The sequence below is a fragment of the Notamacropus eugenii genome, chromosome 6 (genome assembly GCF_028372415.1).
Source record: "Notamacropus eugenii isolate mMacEug1 chromosome 6, mMacEug1.pri_v2, whole genome shotgun sequence".
In the NCBI taxonomy this organism is placed as follows: Eukaryota; Metazoa; Chordata; class Mammalia; order Diprotodontia; family Macropodidae; genus Notamacropus; species Notamacropus eugenii.
Window position 1 is genome coordinate 14,975,432 of NC_092877.1, and position 15,836 is coordinate 14,991,267.

At 46.2% G+C, this 15,836-nt stretch overlaps 1 protein-coding gene across 4 annotated transcripts in view; it reads right to left on the reverse strand.

Moving 5' to 3' along the window:
* PRR5L (proline rich 5 like) overlaps nt 1-15,836 on the reverse strand; it is a 110,211-nt gene that overhangs the window by 86,426 nt on the left and 7,949 nt on the right. For 2 of the 4 annotated variants that reach the window (XM_072619121.1, XM_072619119.1), the window contains exon 1: nt 9,460-9,723. The exons of 1 other annotated variant lie outside the window; for it this stretch is intronic. The gene's annotated coding sequence lies outside the window, so the exon portion shown is untranslated. Of the gene's footprint in view, nt 1-9,459; nt 9,724-9,819; nt 9,948-15,836 lie in introns of those variants that run through there. One more of the 4 variants, XM_072619122.1, reaches the window with a different exon arrangement.

The window sequence follows — 15,836 nt, forward strand, 5'->3', positions numbered from 1 at the left end:
CCACTCTTCACGAGGATACTGTCAGCAAAATCCCCAATATGGTATCAACAGAGATGTGCACAATCCCCGTAGAGAGAGATCTTTAAATCAGAATCCGATTTGGATGATCTTAACTGCTACCCTGACTTAACTCTCCCCGGTGACATCGTATCTACATATACATATATATTATGTCATATTGCATTATATTACATCATATTGTATTATTTTGTATGATATTATATTATATCATATTATATTATAGTGTATACATATTATATGTGTATGTTTATATGTACATAGTTCCTATTTTTTATACACACACATATATATACATATGTATATACTTACACCGTTTCTACCTCATAGTGCTACGGTGAGGGGAGCTTAAAGTGCCAAATAAGTGTGTACTGTCACAGTGCCTGCCATGGAGAGCAAGGGGCCACGATTGTTGGCCTTGCCTAGGCCCCAGACAAATGCTTTTTTTAAAAATCCAGACTTGTTCTTTCTAGCTCCCAGGGCTTAGGACCATAGGCTTGGAGTGGAACGGTTCATTAGTCCCAGAAATGAAGAAACTACTTACTGCCCAAAGATGTGATGACTTGTCAAACCCCGATCCTCTGACTCCAAATCCAGTGTCCTTTCTACCACTTGACCTCTCTCACATGTCTGTTAACAAGGACCTTCTGATCCCTGAGCCTGTGCTGAAAACCAGAGCAACCACTGAAAGTCCTTGGTTCTGTGTGAAATCCTGGAGTGGACCTTCAGTGGCATTGAACTCATTGTCAAGCAACTGAGTCAGCGTTTGATACCTTCCCACTCTCCTTTCCATGACTCCCCTCCAGTGCCTGAGACCGATCCCCAATCCCCTGAGGTTGTTCAATGTAGCATTCTATCCAGAGAGATGAATGACCCAGGGTGCCTCACACAGTACACTCTCTTTGGGGCCTCATGACAATCCTCTGAAGATAGATACTGCTCTATTTCACAGATGACAAAGCTGAGGCTCACTGAGTTGCCCATGGTCATATCACTTAAGAAGCATCAGAAGCAGAATTTGAATCCAGAGCTCTTCTATGTTCAAGTTAATTACTTTGATCATGCTGAGGAATTAACCAAAAATCAGATGTTCCTTTAAGAACTATCAGTTATTGAGTCTAAGTTAGGGGATACATCTTACCCAACTCCCACCTCACAGAAATTTGGAAACACAGAGATTCATCTATATGGAGAACTGTGGACAGAATGATGGAGCTGAAGTTAAGGAAGACCTGGGTTTGAATCCTGCCTCTTGGCTCATCTTGAGATTGAAAGGGGTCCAACTCTGCTCTCTCCACTAAGCAATGGCATCTTTCATCTCCAAAGTCCAAGACTCAATCAATTAGCCTGGATATGGTGTCAATGGGCTCTTCAAACCTCAGTTTCCTCATCTGGAAAATGAAAGGGAATTGGCCCAGACACCTCTCTGTTCTCTTCTGACTCTAGGTCTAGGAGCCAATTACACAAAGTATTATAGGAATGCGAGTGGCTACTATTTTTCCTATCAAGGTATAAACATAAAATTAAAATAGACTAACATGGTTTGACAAATGGTAGTCCCTTTACACCGCCTCAATAAAAAATGCACTTTCTTTTCTTAAAATCCGAAGCTATCCTCCCAAATTCCCCTGGCTGTTATCTCTTCAAATAGATCTGAGGTCCCCTTCAGTTCTAAACCTATGTTCCTATGAACCTTACAAACCAAAATTATTCCTTGCCCTACCCCCAGTTTCCTTCAAACTTTCACAACTCCAGTTCCCAGAGCTCAGACTTTGGAGAGAAATGAATTCACATTCAGGTGTCAACAGTTAAGGCCCACTTCAGGTGTAGCCTCTAAGGAAGGTCATAGTTACCTTTTAAAACAGGGTTGCCCAGAGAGAGGAGGGGAAAGAAGGAAAGTGCCAGCAGCAGGATGTCAAGAAGAGGGAGACTTTCACCTTTCCAAAGGCCCCTCAAAAATCAACCAACACCAGTATTTATTAAGAACATGCCTAACTCAGTGCTAGGCAACGTGTTAGTACAAATGAAGTCCCCACAGCTATGCCTACCGCATGATGACCCAGCCACCCCCTCTCCCACATACGGCTAAACTTCTCTGCATCCATAGACTGCCCAAGCTGGAAGTGACCTGTAGCTAACACTTAATCTACTCCCTCCCTGCCTTTACCCAGAGGAGGAAACCCAGTCTGGAAGAGTGACATGCCCAAGGTCTTCTAGCTAGCAAACTTGGTATAGGGCAAGGGTTATTAATCTGGGGTCACTGAAATTAAAAAAAAAACCCAACCCTTTTTTAAACAATTGTATTTCAATATGATTGGTTTTCTTTGTGATTCTATGTATTTTATGCATTTAAAAACATTCTGAGAAGGGATCCCCAGGCTTTACCCCAACTGCCAATGAAGTCTATGATATACAAAAAAGTCAAGAACCCCTGGCATGTATTCTGAAGGGCAATCTGGGTTACAGAACTGAATACTCTTTGATCCAACAATACCCCTACTAGATCTGGAACTCAAATAGATTTTTAAAAGGGGGAAAGGACTTATTTATACAAACATATTTATGCCAGCTCTTTTTGTGGTGGCAAAGAATTGGAAACTGAGGGAATGCATATCAATTGGGGAATGACTGAAAACGTTGTGTTACATAATTGTAACGGAACACTATTATGACATAAGAAATGATGAGCAAGCTGATTTCAGAAAATCCTGTAAAAACGAGCATGGAGAGAACACAGTCACAGCAGGGCTGTACACTGATCAACAGTGAGTGACTTAGCTTTTCTCAGAAATGCATCAATCTAAGACAGTTCCAAAGGACTCGTGATGAAAAATGCTTATCCACCTCCAGGGAAAGAACCGATAAAGTCCGACTGCAGAGATAAGTATATTACTTTTCACTTTATTTTTGTGGGGTTTTTTTGGTCCGTGTCTTCTTTCACACATGACTAATATGGAAATATGTTTTACATGACTGCACATGTATAACCTATCTCAAACTGTTTACTGCCTCAGGGAAGGGGGAGGGGGGAGAGGAAGGGAGAGAATTTGGAACTTGAAATTTTAAAAAACAAATGTCAAAAATGGTTTTACATGTAATTGGGAAAAATTATGTGTGTGTTTGTGTTTAACGAAAGAAATTAAAGGAAAAAAATTCCTAGTAGAGTGCTGCTAGAGGATTGGACCTGGAGATGGAAATACCTGCCTCTGACGCATTATTTACTAGCTGCGTAACCATGGGCCACTCTCTTAACGCTTCTAAGCATCAGTTTCCTCATCTGGAAAGCAAGCAGGTTGGTTTGGATGACCTTTAAAGTCCCTTCTTTCTCTAACTCCATGCTCCTATGAACTCAAGTCTCCTGACACCAAATCCTGTACATTTTCTTTCCACTAACTCAAACTTTTTTCCAGAAGTTTCCATAACTGAAAGGTCATTGGAAGAAGATCCAAAGTAGTTTTTTTTCCTTTTCTTAGGGAGAAAAACAAAATAAAACAATAAAAAACAAAAAACGTCTCAGGGCATCACGAGGTTATACCAGACCACAAAAACATATGGAAACGCATACAGATTTTAAAAAGTCAATTGAGGGCAGTTACAAAAAAAGTTCCAGAAATCCACAAACTTCTCATTTTGATTGGATCTTCCAAAGACACACATATAGAACTCCAGTTCTTTGCTAAATCAGAGCTGTCCAAGGATAAAACGGGCTGTCTCAGAGATAGCGGTGCTCACTCTTCAATTATCTTCAAGTAAAATCTAGTTGGAAAGATCACTGGCTTCACTGGAGACCACCTAACCTCCCTGGGTCTCAAGTTTCCTTACTTGTAAAATGAGGCATAAGTAATTCCCAAAGTCCCTTCTAGTTATAAATCTAGGAGCTTATGATAATTCATTTTTTCTAACTGTATTGATATGTTTTGTTTTCATTACAAATATTTACATCCTTCATACAGTGTGCTGAGGGGTAGGAATTCTTTGGAGAGTAGGAGTTCGACTAGATGATTGCTAAGGTCTATTCCAACTCAGATACCCTTGAAATATTAAAAGAATCAGATCAAGGTCTCTAGTCTCTTGGGTACATAGAGGCTCTATGAAGCACAGAAAGACATACACTGCAACAAAATGTAGAATTTGCAGTCAAAACAAATGGGAGTGAAGTGGCCAAGTCACTGACCCCTCTGAGCCTCAGTTTCCCCACTTGTATAATGAGGGGACTTAGCTACGTGACTTCTAAGGGGCCCTCCAGATCATCAGGTCATAGTTTGAGAGCTGGAGGAGATAAGCGACAATAAGGATTCAACCTTTGTATATTGTTTTGAGGATTTGTAAATGTTTCTAACCCTGTGAGGCAGGGAAGACAAACAGCCCAGTTTTCCAGGTGATGAAACTGATTCTCAGAGAGTTTCACTGGAAGTAAGGAATGATGGAGAGGACACTGAATTCTCCACTGCTCACAACAAAGGCTAGCATTTCCACAGGGATTTGAGGTTCACAATGTGCCTTGTCACTCCTCGTAATAATCCTTTAAGCTAGAGGTTATGATGAGGAAACCAAGGCAAACAGAGGTTAAGGGACTTCTCCAGGGTCAAACAACTAGTAAGGCAGAATTCAAACTGGGCTCTTCTCGCCTCCAGGCCCAACCACTCAGGCGCTTTGTCAGCTAGCTGCCTCATCCAGAGGGAGCCCAACTGATCGCTCCGCAACCTTTGAGGGTCATCCCCTGGAGGAGGGATTGTGCTCACCCTGTGTGGCCTCACCAAAATTCTCTGAATTATCATGTCTGATCCTTCCTATTTTACCAACCAGGAGACTAAAGCTCAGAGCTGTCATGACTTGCCCATGTCCTAATCTAGTAAGTGTCTGAAGTAGAATTCTAATAAGAATGTGGGTAAAAATGGAAACATAATACAACGTATTTTAGGCCACTGACGGTCACAGCCTTCAGAGAGAATGCTCAAATGGTACAATTAATTAGCTCATGTCAAAGGGCCAGGGCCCCAATCTGGGCTCCTCCATTCCATGTGCCCATCAGCAGACTACTTCAACTTTGGACCTCCTGTCAGGAACAAGGAACGGATGAAAATGTTATGATTCTGGCTCCATCTCTCTGTCTGACTCTAGTCTGCCAGTTCTGTCTAAAAAGCATACCTCCAGCTTAAGAAAAATTATTCAGTCACATCTAACTCTTCATGACCCCACTGGGGTTTTCTTGGCAAAGATACTGGAATGGTTTAACTCTTCTTCTCCAGCTCTTTTTAACAATGGGGAATTGGAGCAAATGGGGTTAGGTGACTTGCTCAGGGTCACACAGCCAATAGGTGTCTGAGGGCGAAGTTGAACTCAGGAAGATGGGTCTTTCTGATTCCCAGCCCAGTGCTCTATCCTATCTAGCTCTATCTAGCTTAAGAAATACACAAGGACAAAAATTAAACCAGAAAGTACAAATTAGCAAAGGTCCAGAGGGAGACAAGGTCGGTTTTTCTCAAGTGCACAGAAAAGGCATTTGCGGAGAGAGGAAGGAGAGGGGAACCTCATTCTCTCTGGCCAGCTAATTTTAAATGGAGGGTAATTAGAGCTTCTCTGAAAGTTCTAAGTTGGGTTCTCCCCGCTTCCTGCCCTGACCTACTGCTTTGTATAATGAAAATGAGCTGCCTATGCCCAAGGAGAGGAATTTCCCAGCTCCCTACAGCACTGTGTGAAATGTAGCAGCATCTGGGAAAGAAATGTCATTCCTGCTCCAACCTGTGGTTAGGATGGCCACTGGCAGGGGTCAATCCTCCAAGCTTGGGTTTCTTAGTGAGGGTTCTTCTGGGGAGGCTGGAAAATTTAAAGAACTCGATGGATCAAATGCTACTGCAGGAGCCATTGTGTTAAAGCAATGAATGACAGGTCCCTTAGCCTGCTTTGCTGGCCCACAGAAGTTCTGCTTATTTTCTTCCAAATACAAATTGGACCCTGCAGACTTGCCTGACTTAAGGTGGGCCTGATTCTTTTGATCAACTGAGGAAGGAATAACTAGAAATGGCTTGGTATAATGGGAAGATTGGTGCTCTGGGCGTCAAAGGACCTGATTTCAGATTCTGACTCTGTCCTGTGAAGGTCGGGTGGCCTTGGGAAAAGTCCCTTCCCTGCTCTGGGTTCTGTTTTCTCTTCTATAAAATGAGGGCCTTAGTTTAGATGATCTCTCCAGGGTGGAATGCAAATGGGTGTATCTCACTTAAAGTGAGAATGCTATAAGGCCTTAGCCTGAGTCAGGTTTCCCGTTGTGTGGGGGCCATCTCCAGTCATCCTGATGAATATCAGGCCACTGAACCCAGAGGGCTCAGGAGGAGAAAGTGAGGCGGGTGACCCTGCACAGCCCTCCCTCACTCAAACCAAAGTCAACTGCAAGTCACGTCATCATCTTGATGTCACGGTCCTCTTGGAGAATGAAGGACAAACAGCTGGCAGACCTCGATGTGAGAATCTAAAGAAAGGCACTGTCTTTCTCTGGGCCTCAGTTTCCCTCACAGGTCAATGATTCTGGCTCTGGCTTTCCCAGTTCCCGTCCTGGGCTCTGCCAGGGCCATCACCCAGCCGGTGGGAGGTGCCAGCTTCAGGCGTGGGCCCCTCTGCGGTTGTCCCCGCAGGCAGCGCCGAGAACTTGCATTTAGTCATATGGGCAAGTAGGGGTAATTGAAACCTGGCCGCACCGCAGGCTCGCAGAGGCTTCTATAAATACTCTCCCCGCCTGCGGCTGACAGCACAAAAGACGGCTCGGGGAGGGGGGGGGTGGGGCGGGCGGGAGCCCCCGTGGTTCACCCCTCTTTAGAACGTTCCTCTCGCAGACCCAGACCCAGGGAGCCCCACAGCGCGCGGGTCCTGCCCCTCCAACCCGCTTTGCATGTGGTCAGTGTAAACAAGGGAGGCGGGTCGGGACAGGGGCCCTGGGGGGAACCTCGGGCGACCCGAGGAGGCCCAGGGCGTCTGCACTCGGAATCGCGGGTTCGAATTCCCCGTCGGACCAGCGCTCCCCCGCCCCTCCCGCCGGGCTCCCCCGCAGCGTCCTCGGAGCCCTCAGCCCTGCTGCCGCTCTAAACCTGGGCTGCGGAGCCCAGGCTGGAGGAGGCTGGCCCGGGACGCGCCTTCAGGCACCGGGGCCGGCCATGTCCGGGCCCGAGGGGGAGACCCAGAGTCCGGGAGGCTGCCCCTGCCGCCTCTCCTGTCGGATGCGCTTCGTCCAACACACACACAGACACACGATACACACACACAACACACAGACACACGACACACACACACAACACACAGACACACGATACACACACACAACACACAGACACACGATACACACACAACAGACACACGATACACACACAACACACAGACACACGATACACACACAGTACACACAACACACAGACACACGATACACACACAGTACACACACACAACACACACAGACACACGATACACACACACAACACACAGACACACGACACACACACACAACACACAGACACACGATACACACACACAACACACAGACACACGATACACACACAACAGACACACGATACACACACAACACACAGACACACGATACACACACAGTACACACACAACACACAGACACATGATACACACACAGTACACACACACAACACACACAGACACACGATACACACACACAACACACAGACACACGATACACACACACAACACACAGACACACGATACACACACAACAGACACACGATACGCACACAGTACACACACACAACACACACACACGATGCACACACACAACACAGACACACGATACACACACAACACACACACAACACACACAGACACACGATACACACACAACACACAGACACACGATACACACACAACACATACAGACACACACAGACACACGATACGCACACAGTACACACACACACAACACACACACACGATACACACACAACACACACAGACACACACAGACACACGATACGCACACAACACACACAGAGACACACGATACGCACACAGTACACACACAACACACACAGACACACGACATGCACACAGTACACACACACAACACACAGACACACAATACAGACACACACCACATCACACACTCACAGACACACAATACGCACAAAGTACATACACACACAACACACAATACAGACACAATACGCACACAGTACACGCATACATACACAACACACACAGACACACAATATACACACAGTACACACATACACAATACAGACACACACCACATCACACACAATATACACACAACACACACACAATATGCACACAATACAGACACACAGACACACAATACACACAGACACAATACACATACCACATCACACACACAATACAGACACACCATACACACAGACACAATACACACAGACACACAATACAGACACACACTACATCACACACAGACACACGATACACACACAACACACAGACACACGATACACACACAGACACACGATACGCACACAGTACACACATACACAACACAGACACACAGACACACAATACAGACACACAATACAGACACACACCACATCACACACACTCACAGACACACAATACGCACAAAGTACATACACACACAACACACAATACAGACACAATACGCACACAGTACACGCATACATACACAACACACACAGACACACGATACACACACAGTACACACATACACAATACAGACACACACCACATCACACAATATACACACAACACAGACACACAATACGCACAGACACAATACACACAGACACACAATACAGACACACACTACATCACACACAGACACACGATACACACACAACACACAGACACACGATACACACACAGACACACGATACGCACACAGTACACACATACACAACACAGACACACAGACACACAATACAGACACACAATACAGACACACACCACATCACACACACTCACAGACACACAATACGCACAAAGTACATACACACACACAACACACAATACAGACACAATACGCACACAGTACACGCATACATACACAACACACACAGACACACGATACACACACAGTACACACATACACAATACAGACACACACCACATCACACACAATATACACACAACACAGACACACAATACGCACAGACACACAATACAGACACACACTACATCACACACAGACACACAACACACACGCCACATCACACACACAATACACACACACACACACTCGCTCTCACCCGGCAGAGGCGGCAGCTCAAGGGGCTGGTGCCTCTGGCAGCCCCGGAGCGCCCCCGGAGGCGGTAAACAAGGGAGGGTCCCCCCAGCAGCGCGGAGCCCCCAGGCCCGGCCGGGGCGCGCGTCCGTTGGCGGGGCTGGCTTTGTCCTGGGACCTCGCTCTCCGCCCGGCCCGCGCGGGGGGCGGCTCCCACTCACCCTCTCTGGTCCCGCGTGGGGCCCGGCTCCTAGGCTCTCCAGCAGGCACGGAGGGAGGCGGACCCGGTGCAGGCTTGCCCGGAGCTGGCGGCCGGCTGCCCGGCCCGGCCCGGCCCAGCCCAGCCCAGCCCTGCCCAGCCCAGCCCGGCCCGGCCGCCGGCCCTCACAGCCCACCCACAGCACCACGGACTGGGGGCCGGCCCGGGGCGCGCAGACAGGTCCGCATGGCGGGGCTCCGCGCAGCCCCGGCTCAGCCTGCTCTGGGGGCGCACGGCGGAGGTTTGTCTCCACCCCCCCGCCTCCCGGTCCTGCCCCCACCCCGCCCCCCAAGCCGCCCCCTTCTCGGGAGGCAGCGCTTACGTCCAGCGCAACAACTTCAGGAAGTCGGGGCTCTCGGACTCGCCAAGCCCGGAGGATGCGGCGGGTCAGGCGGGCTCCGGGCTGCGCCTCTGCGGCGGAGCCCCCCGCCCCCGAACCTGGGGCCTCCCCGGTGCTGCCTGCCGTGGGGACCCCGAGCCAAGCCAATCAGAGCGCACAGCCAGAGGAAGCGAGCTCACGCACGGGAATGGAGCCCTGGGCTTGGGAGCGGACTGGCCCCGGCTGGGACGGACACCCGGCAGGGGGCTCGGGGGCCCCGCCCCGCCCCCCGAGGCGAGATCCGAGGGTATCCCCCTGAGCCGCCGGTGCGCTCGCAAACCCGCAGCCCACCAGGGGGCACGGGGGACCCAGCAAGGGCATCCCCCTAAGCCCAAGGAAGAGTCCCTTCCAGGACGGCGACTTTCAGTTATAAAAGCGTTTCCCAGCACAAAGCATCTTGGACTCCTGGGGCTCACGGAGTTTGCAACGACCGGAACCAGAGTAACCAGAGAGAGGGAACCGGTCCTCACAGAACCAAAAGTGCCATCTGAAAAAACAAACGAAACCCCCCAGCTTCTTTCTGCAGCTCCAGGTGTGCAGAACCTCATGCAGCTGGCTGCAGAACCCTTTGGTCTGCTTTATCTCAGTATTCTAGCCACCCTGGAGCCAAGCAAGAAACCCTCCCCAAAATGCCATCAGCCTCCACATCAGGCTTGCCCTTTGATGAAGAGCGCCCCCAAAACGATGACTGGCCAGGGTGACATTTGCAAAAGGGCAAAGGCGGTCGTTTTCAGCTCTGTTAGTCATCATTCAGCACTTGTTTATGTCACAGTCATTTCCAATAACTGTCCTGATGAAAAGGAAAGGACTGTCTTAACTGTCTTGTGTGTGTGGATCTGAGACCGAACTGAAGAATTCTGTTAAGAGCCCACTATGTGCCAGGCATGATGCTAGTGGATGCTGAGGATACAGAGATGAAAAGAGAAAAAAAAAGAAACAATTCCTGCCACTCAATGAGCTTATTTTCTTCTTACTTATAAAAATGGTTAATAAATGAACTTGTTACTAGTAACTTGTTACCCCAATGCCCAATAGGCATTTATAAGTTACTAATTTAAAAAAAAAAAATAGGAACCACCATTTTGTGATTGGAAAACAATCCATTATAGCCTCCCTGTTTTCCAGATGAAGAGAGTGAAGCCCCAGAGGTTGTGGCTGATTCAAGGTCAATGACTAGACTGGTTGGTGGTAATCATCCAATACCAATTAGGAACCTACCCCATGCCAGGCACTATTTGAGATGCTGGGAGTACAGACACAAAAAAACATAAAATAAACCCTGCCCCAACATGTAAAATAGAGCTTACATTCTATCAGGAGAAATAATATGCTGGCATAGAACTAAATACTAACTGAATTCATGAAAAGATATTTGAAAAGCCAGCTGGCTTCCCTCAAGTCCTACCTAAAATCCCACCTCCTACAGGAAACCTTTCCCAAACCCTCTTCATTCTAGTGCCTTCTTCTTTGGAGTCTTCCTATTTATCCTTTCTATAGCTGGGAGGTTTTGCCTGTCGTCTCTCCCATTAGATCTTGAGCTTCTTGAGGGCAGGGAATGCCTTTTGCTCCTTTTTGTATCTCCAGCACTTAGCACAAGGCCTGACACACAGTAGGTGCTTGATATTGACTGACATACTGGGTGCTTATTTGGTGCTAAGCACTATTCCTTGTGTATATAAATATAAAAATCTAAGACAATAAATACCAATCAGTTGGAGGAGAGGAGGTGGGAGGGTACCAACAGCTGGGGACTTGGGAAAGAAGTTAGCATTTGAGCTAAGCCTTGAAAGAAACTTAGGGGTGAGAAGGGAGTGCATTCCCGGCATGAGAGACCAACAGCCTGAGCCAAGGCCCAGAGCCAGGATTAGGTCACTTCTTTGCACCATATCACCCACCTTTCCCTATGATTTCTCGGCTCATTGACTAAGAACTTGCAGAGTTTTCTCCACCTATGATAACGTGCTTTAAGTTATAGGCAATTTAGATAAGTTATTTTGAGCAGGCCTCCCTACAATCTAGTTAAGGCAAGCAATGCAAAAAGGAGGTCTTGTGTTCAAATCCAAGCATTGCTAGAGCCTACCTCGGTGATGCTGGATATGTCTCTTAGCCTTCCGGGCTTCACTTTCTTCACCAATAAATAGACCAGATGGTCTTTGAAGACTCAGCTCCCAATTCTATGATCCCCATTTTACAGATCTGAGGTTCTGAGACAGTAAGTGTTGGAGCCAGGACTTGAACCCAACCAAGTCACCTGACTTCCAAGTCTATTTTTCAAACTTTCTCTCTACAAGTTCGAGTTCTAAACCATAGGATTTAGAGTCATTTAGGACCCTTAGAGTTGAGTCCAATCACCTCACTTTACAGATGAAAGAAGTGAAGCTCAGAGATAAAAAAAAAAAATTCAATTACATCTAAGTTTCTGGAGAGCACAGACTACTTTGCTTTGTCTTTATAGCTTTAGTGCCCCGCACACAGTAGGTGCTTTAAAATGCTTATTCAAAAAAAGAGCCTTGCCTGAGAGCCCACAGGTCATGGGGACCAGTGGCCACATAGACACCAGTATTAGATTGGAACTGCCTTGATATCCCTCCCTACCCAAAGGACCCACATCAGTCTACCTCAGAGCAATGTAGGGTCCACCTCCCCTGGGGTCTCTTCCACTTGTTGTGGGAAGCTGGAGGATTGACAGCAGTAGCAGTGATAGTAACAATAATTAGTGACATTTCTATGGGACTTTAAGGTTTGCAAAGCACTGTAAGTTATCCAGTTTGATTCTCACAACAGCTGTGGGAGATATGGGCTACTATTATACCCATTTTACATATGAGGAAACTGAGGCACGAGAGGTGAAGTTGCCCAGGGTCACACAAGATCTGAATTCATGTCTTCCTCCAAGTCCACTACAACACCTTGCCATCTTAACTTCCACCTTCCAGGCTCTACCAGCACTTTGGTCCAAAGGAGCCAGAATGCTAAATCAGGTCCCTTTGATTCTACATCTACTGCTCTTTTCATGTCAATGCTCTAAGAGAGCTGTGCTCACTAACCATCTGCACCTGCCTGCTCTCCATCTTCTACCATAAATGCACCAACATGCTGGGGCCCTATCCTGAGTCCTCTTGTTACTGTAGGGATGCCAACGGAGTTGTCATCAGTTGTCCCTTGCTCTCACTATGTGATCAGCTCTTCTCCCACCTACACCTCTACCCCTGATTTAACTGCTACACCACAGCTGTCACTGTTGTTGTCTTCTAACCTGTGGGAGAAAACCCAAAGAATGGATGAATCTTGCCCATGGCATTATATGGAGGGGAACAGCTGCTGAAGTCTCTGACTTTACAAAAGCATACTGCCTTTTCAAGCTCAAATCACAAAAAGCTGGTACAGTTGGCAACAACTGCAGTCAGATCTGTCTATCAGTCAGATCTATAGTCAGTCAAAGTACAGAGCATGTGGGCCATACATCCAGAAAAATCACCATTTGCAAACTTCCAGCTCTGGCACAAACCAAGTTGCCTTTGATTCAAACAGGAAGCCTTCCTGAGTCACTGAAATCCAAGCCTGCCTTCTCTGGCTTTCTACAGACCTTTCTCAACTGAGAAATTAAGAGCTGGGAAGTTTGCTTTGTGGGAGTACTTTGGATGAGATTTAAGAAAAACCTGTTTCTGCCCATGCAGCACTTTTCTTGAAAGCTAGGGTGTTCCCGGTATGTCCAATTTTAAATAATCCCTTTTGACTTTTGGTTCGCTATGTATTGGCAGGCCACCCAGACAGTACCCCAGATGGGCTGGCATGTACGTGCAGTGTGAATAATTTTAGTCAAATATTCCTGTCAGGCCTGGGATTCTTAGTAGTCATATCATCTTTGGAGGGATTATGGTACAGAGGAGTAAATAGACCTCTGGCCTCAAATCCAATCTCTGACCCTGAGTTCTCCCTGTTAAATCTTGGGAAAGTCATTTGCCCTTTCTAGGCCTCAGTTTCCCCATCGGCAAAATGAGATTGGACTAGATAGTCTCTGAGGTTCTGCCCCGTCATGCATTCGATTTCACTTAAGCCGTTGAATGATGGAGCATCCAAGATAGAAGGGACCCCAGAAATCATCTCATCCACAACTTCATTCTCATAGAGGAGGAAATGGAGACCCAGCAAGGGAACTGACTTGTCCAAACTTATACAACCAGCCAGTGATTGGAATCCGGAACTGGGCTAACTGGAATAATAGAAGCGATGATTTAAAGTTTGTAGAGGGTTTTCCAAATCTCATTTTATCCTCACAATAGCCCTGGGAGGTAGATGTCATCATCATCCCTGTTTTACAGGTTAGGAAGCTGAAGCAGGCAGAATTCCAGTGACTTGCCCAGGGTCACACAGCCAGTAAGTGCCTAAGACCACATTAGAACATAGGTCTTCCTGACTCCAGATCCAGTCCTCTATCCACTTACCTGATAATGGCACCTACCTGCCTGGATTGTGGTGAGGATAACAAGATTTTATTTGAAAAACACTTTACAAAAGTAAGCTAGATAGCTAGATAGCTAGATAGATATAGTTGTGTGTATATACATATCCATATATCTATATCCATCTATCTATCTTGAGAGAGAACTATATAAATGTTAGCTATTGGTAGCACTCACTGCACCACCTCGCTGTCTATAGAATACAGTGTCCTGACACTGAGATGAGTATGCTAAAGGGACTTGGGAGAGAGATCTAGTTCAGAATTTCCTTCATTTCTCCTCTTGCTACAGATTAAAAGCCCTCTTTCACTAGTTCTAGCCTCAGCAGAGTTAGAAAATAAGAATAATGACAGTCGACAGTCTGCAGTTTCTGAAGGTTGGAAATATCTTAATTTACATTATCTCATTTAATCTTTCCTCTAAGTGAGATGTCTTCTCTATGTATTATTCCCCCATTCTATAGGAAACTGAGGCTGGGAGAGGCAGACTGACTTGTTCATGGCTACACACATGATAAATATTAGAGGGAGGATTCAAAGCCAGCTCTCTCCTGACTGCAAGTCTAGCTCTCTGCCTCTGAAATAGCAGGTCAACATACCCCAGGTCAAGTGAATAAGTACTTATTAAGGGCCTTCTATGTGACAGGAAGTGTGCTAAGTGCTTAGGACACAAAGAAAGGCAAAAAAGACAGATCTGCCTTCAAGAAGGTAATCCTCTAATGGAGTTTAAAGACATGAAGCAAGATTGCACATATTCCAACATATTCATAACAGCGTGTTTGGCAGTAGTGAAGAACTTGAACAAAGTCGATGCCCACTGTTTGGGGAAACTGGCTAAACAAGCTGTGGCGTGGGGATGTAATGGGAAGCTCTTCCACCATAAGAAACAGCAGCTATGAAGAAGTCAGAGAAGCATGGAAAGACAAATGAAGAGATGCAAAGTAGAAACAAGCAGAACCAGGAAAATAATATACACAAGGACAAAAGCGGAAAGAATCCCCCACATGAACAACATGTAAGTATAGTGACCAAGCTTTGTCCCAGAGAAAAGCTGAGAATATGCACTTCCCTCCCATCTTCAAAGAGGTGGGAAACTGGGTATAGAATATTACATACACTGGCAGGCATGCTTAATGTGTTAGTTAGTTTTGCTTAATTGTTTTCTCCCTCCCTTAAAAAAATCTTTGTTCCATGGAATGATTCACTTGTTAGGGGAAAAGGAAGGATATATTCAAAAGTTAAGGTGATATGAATATTAAACATCTGAAAAATAAGGTTATTTTTCTAAAAAATTAGTCACTAGCTTCTGAGTGTAAGCAATTATTCATGGATTGGTCATATACCCTTTGCTCCATCCCCCTCTCCAACCTTTAAACTCTCTAGGCTAAATAATTACAGTGAAGGGGGAAAAGGGTAGTTGCTATACCAAATAATTCAGTATGGTCAATCGATACTACTAGTAACAGTTTATGAAAACACTTTAAAAACCACAAACTGC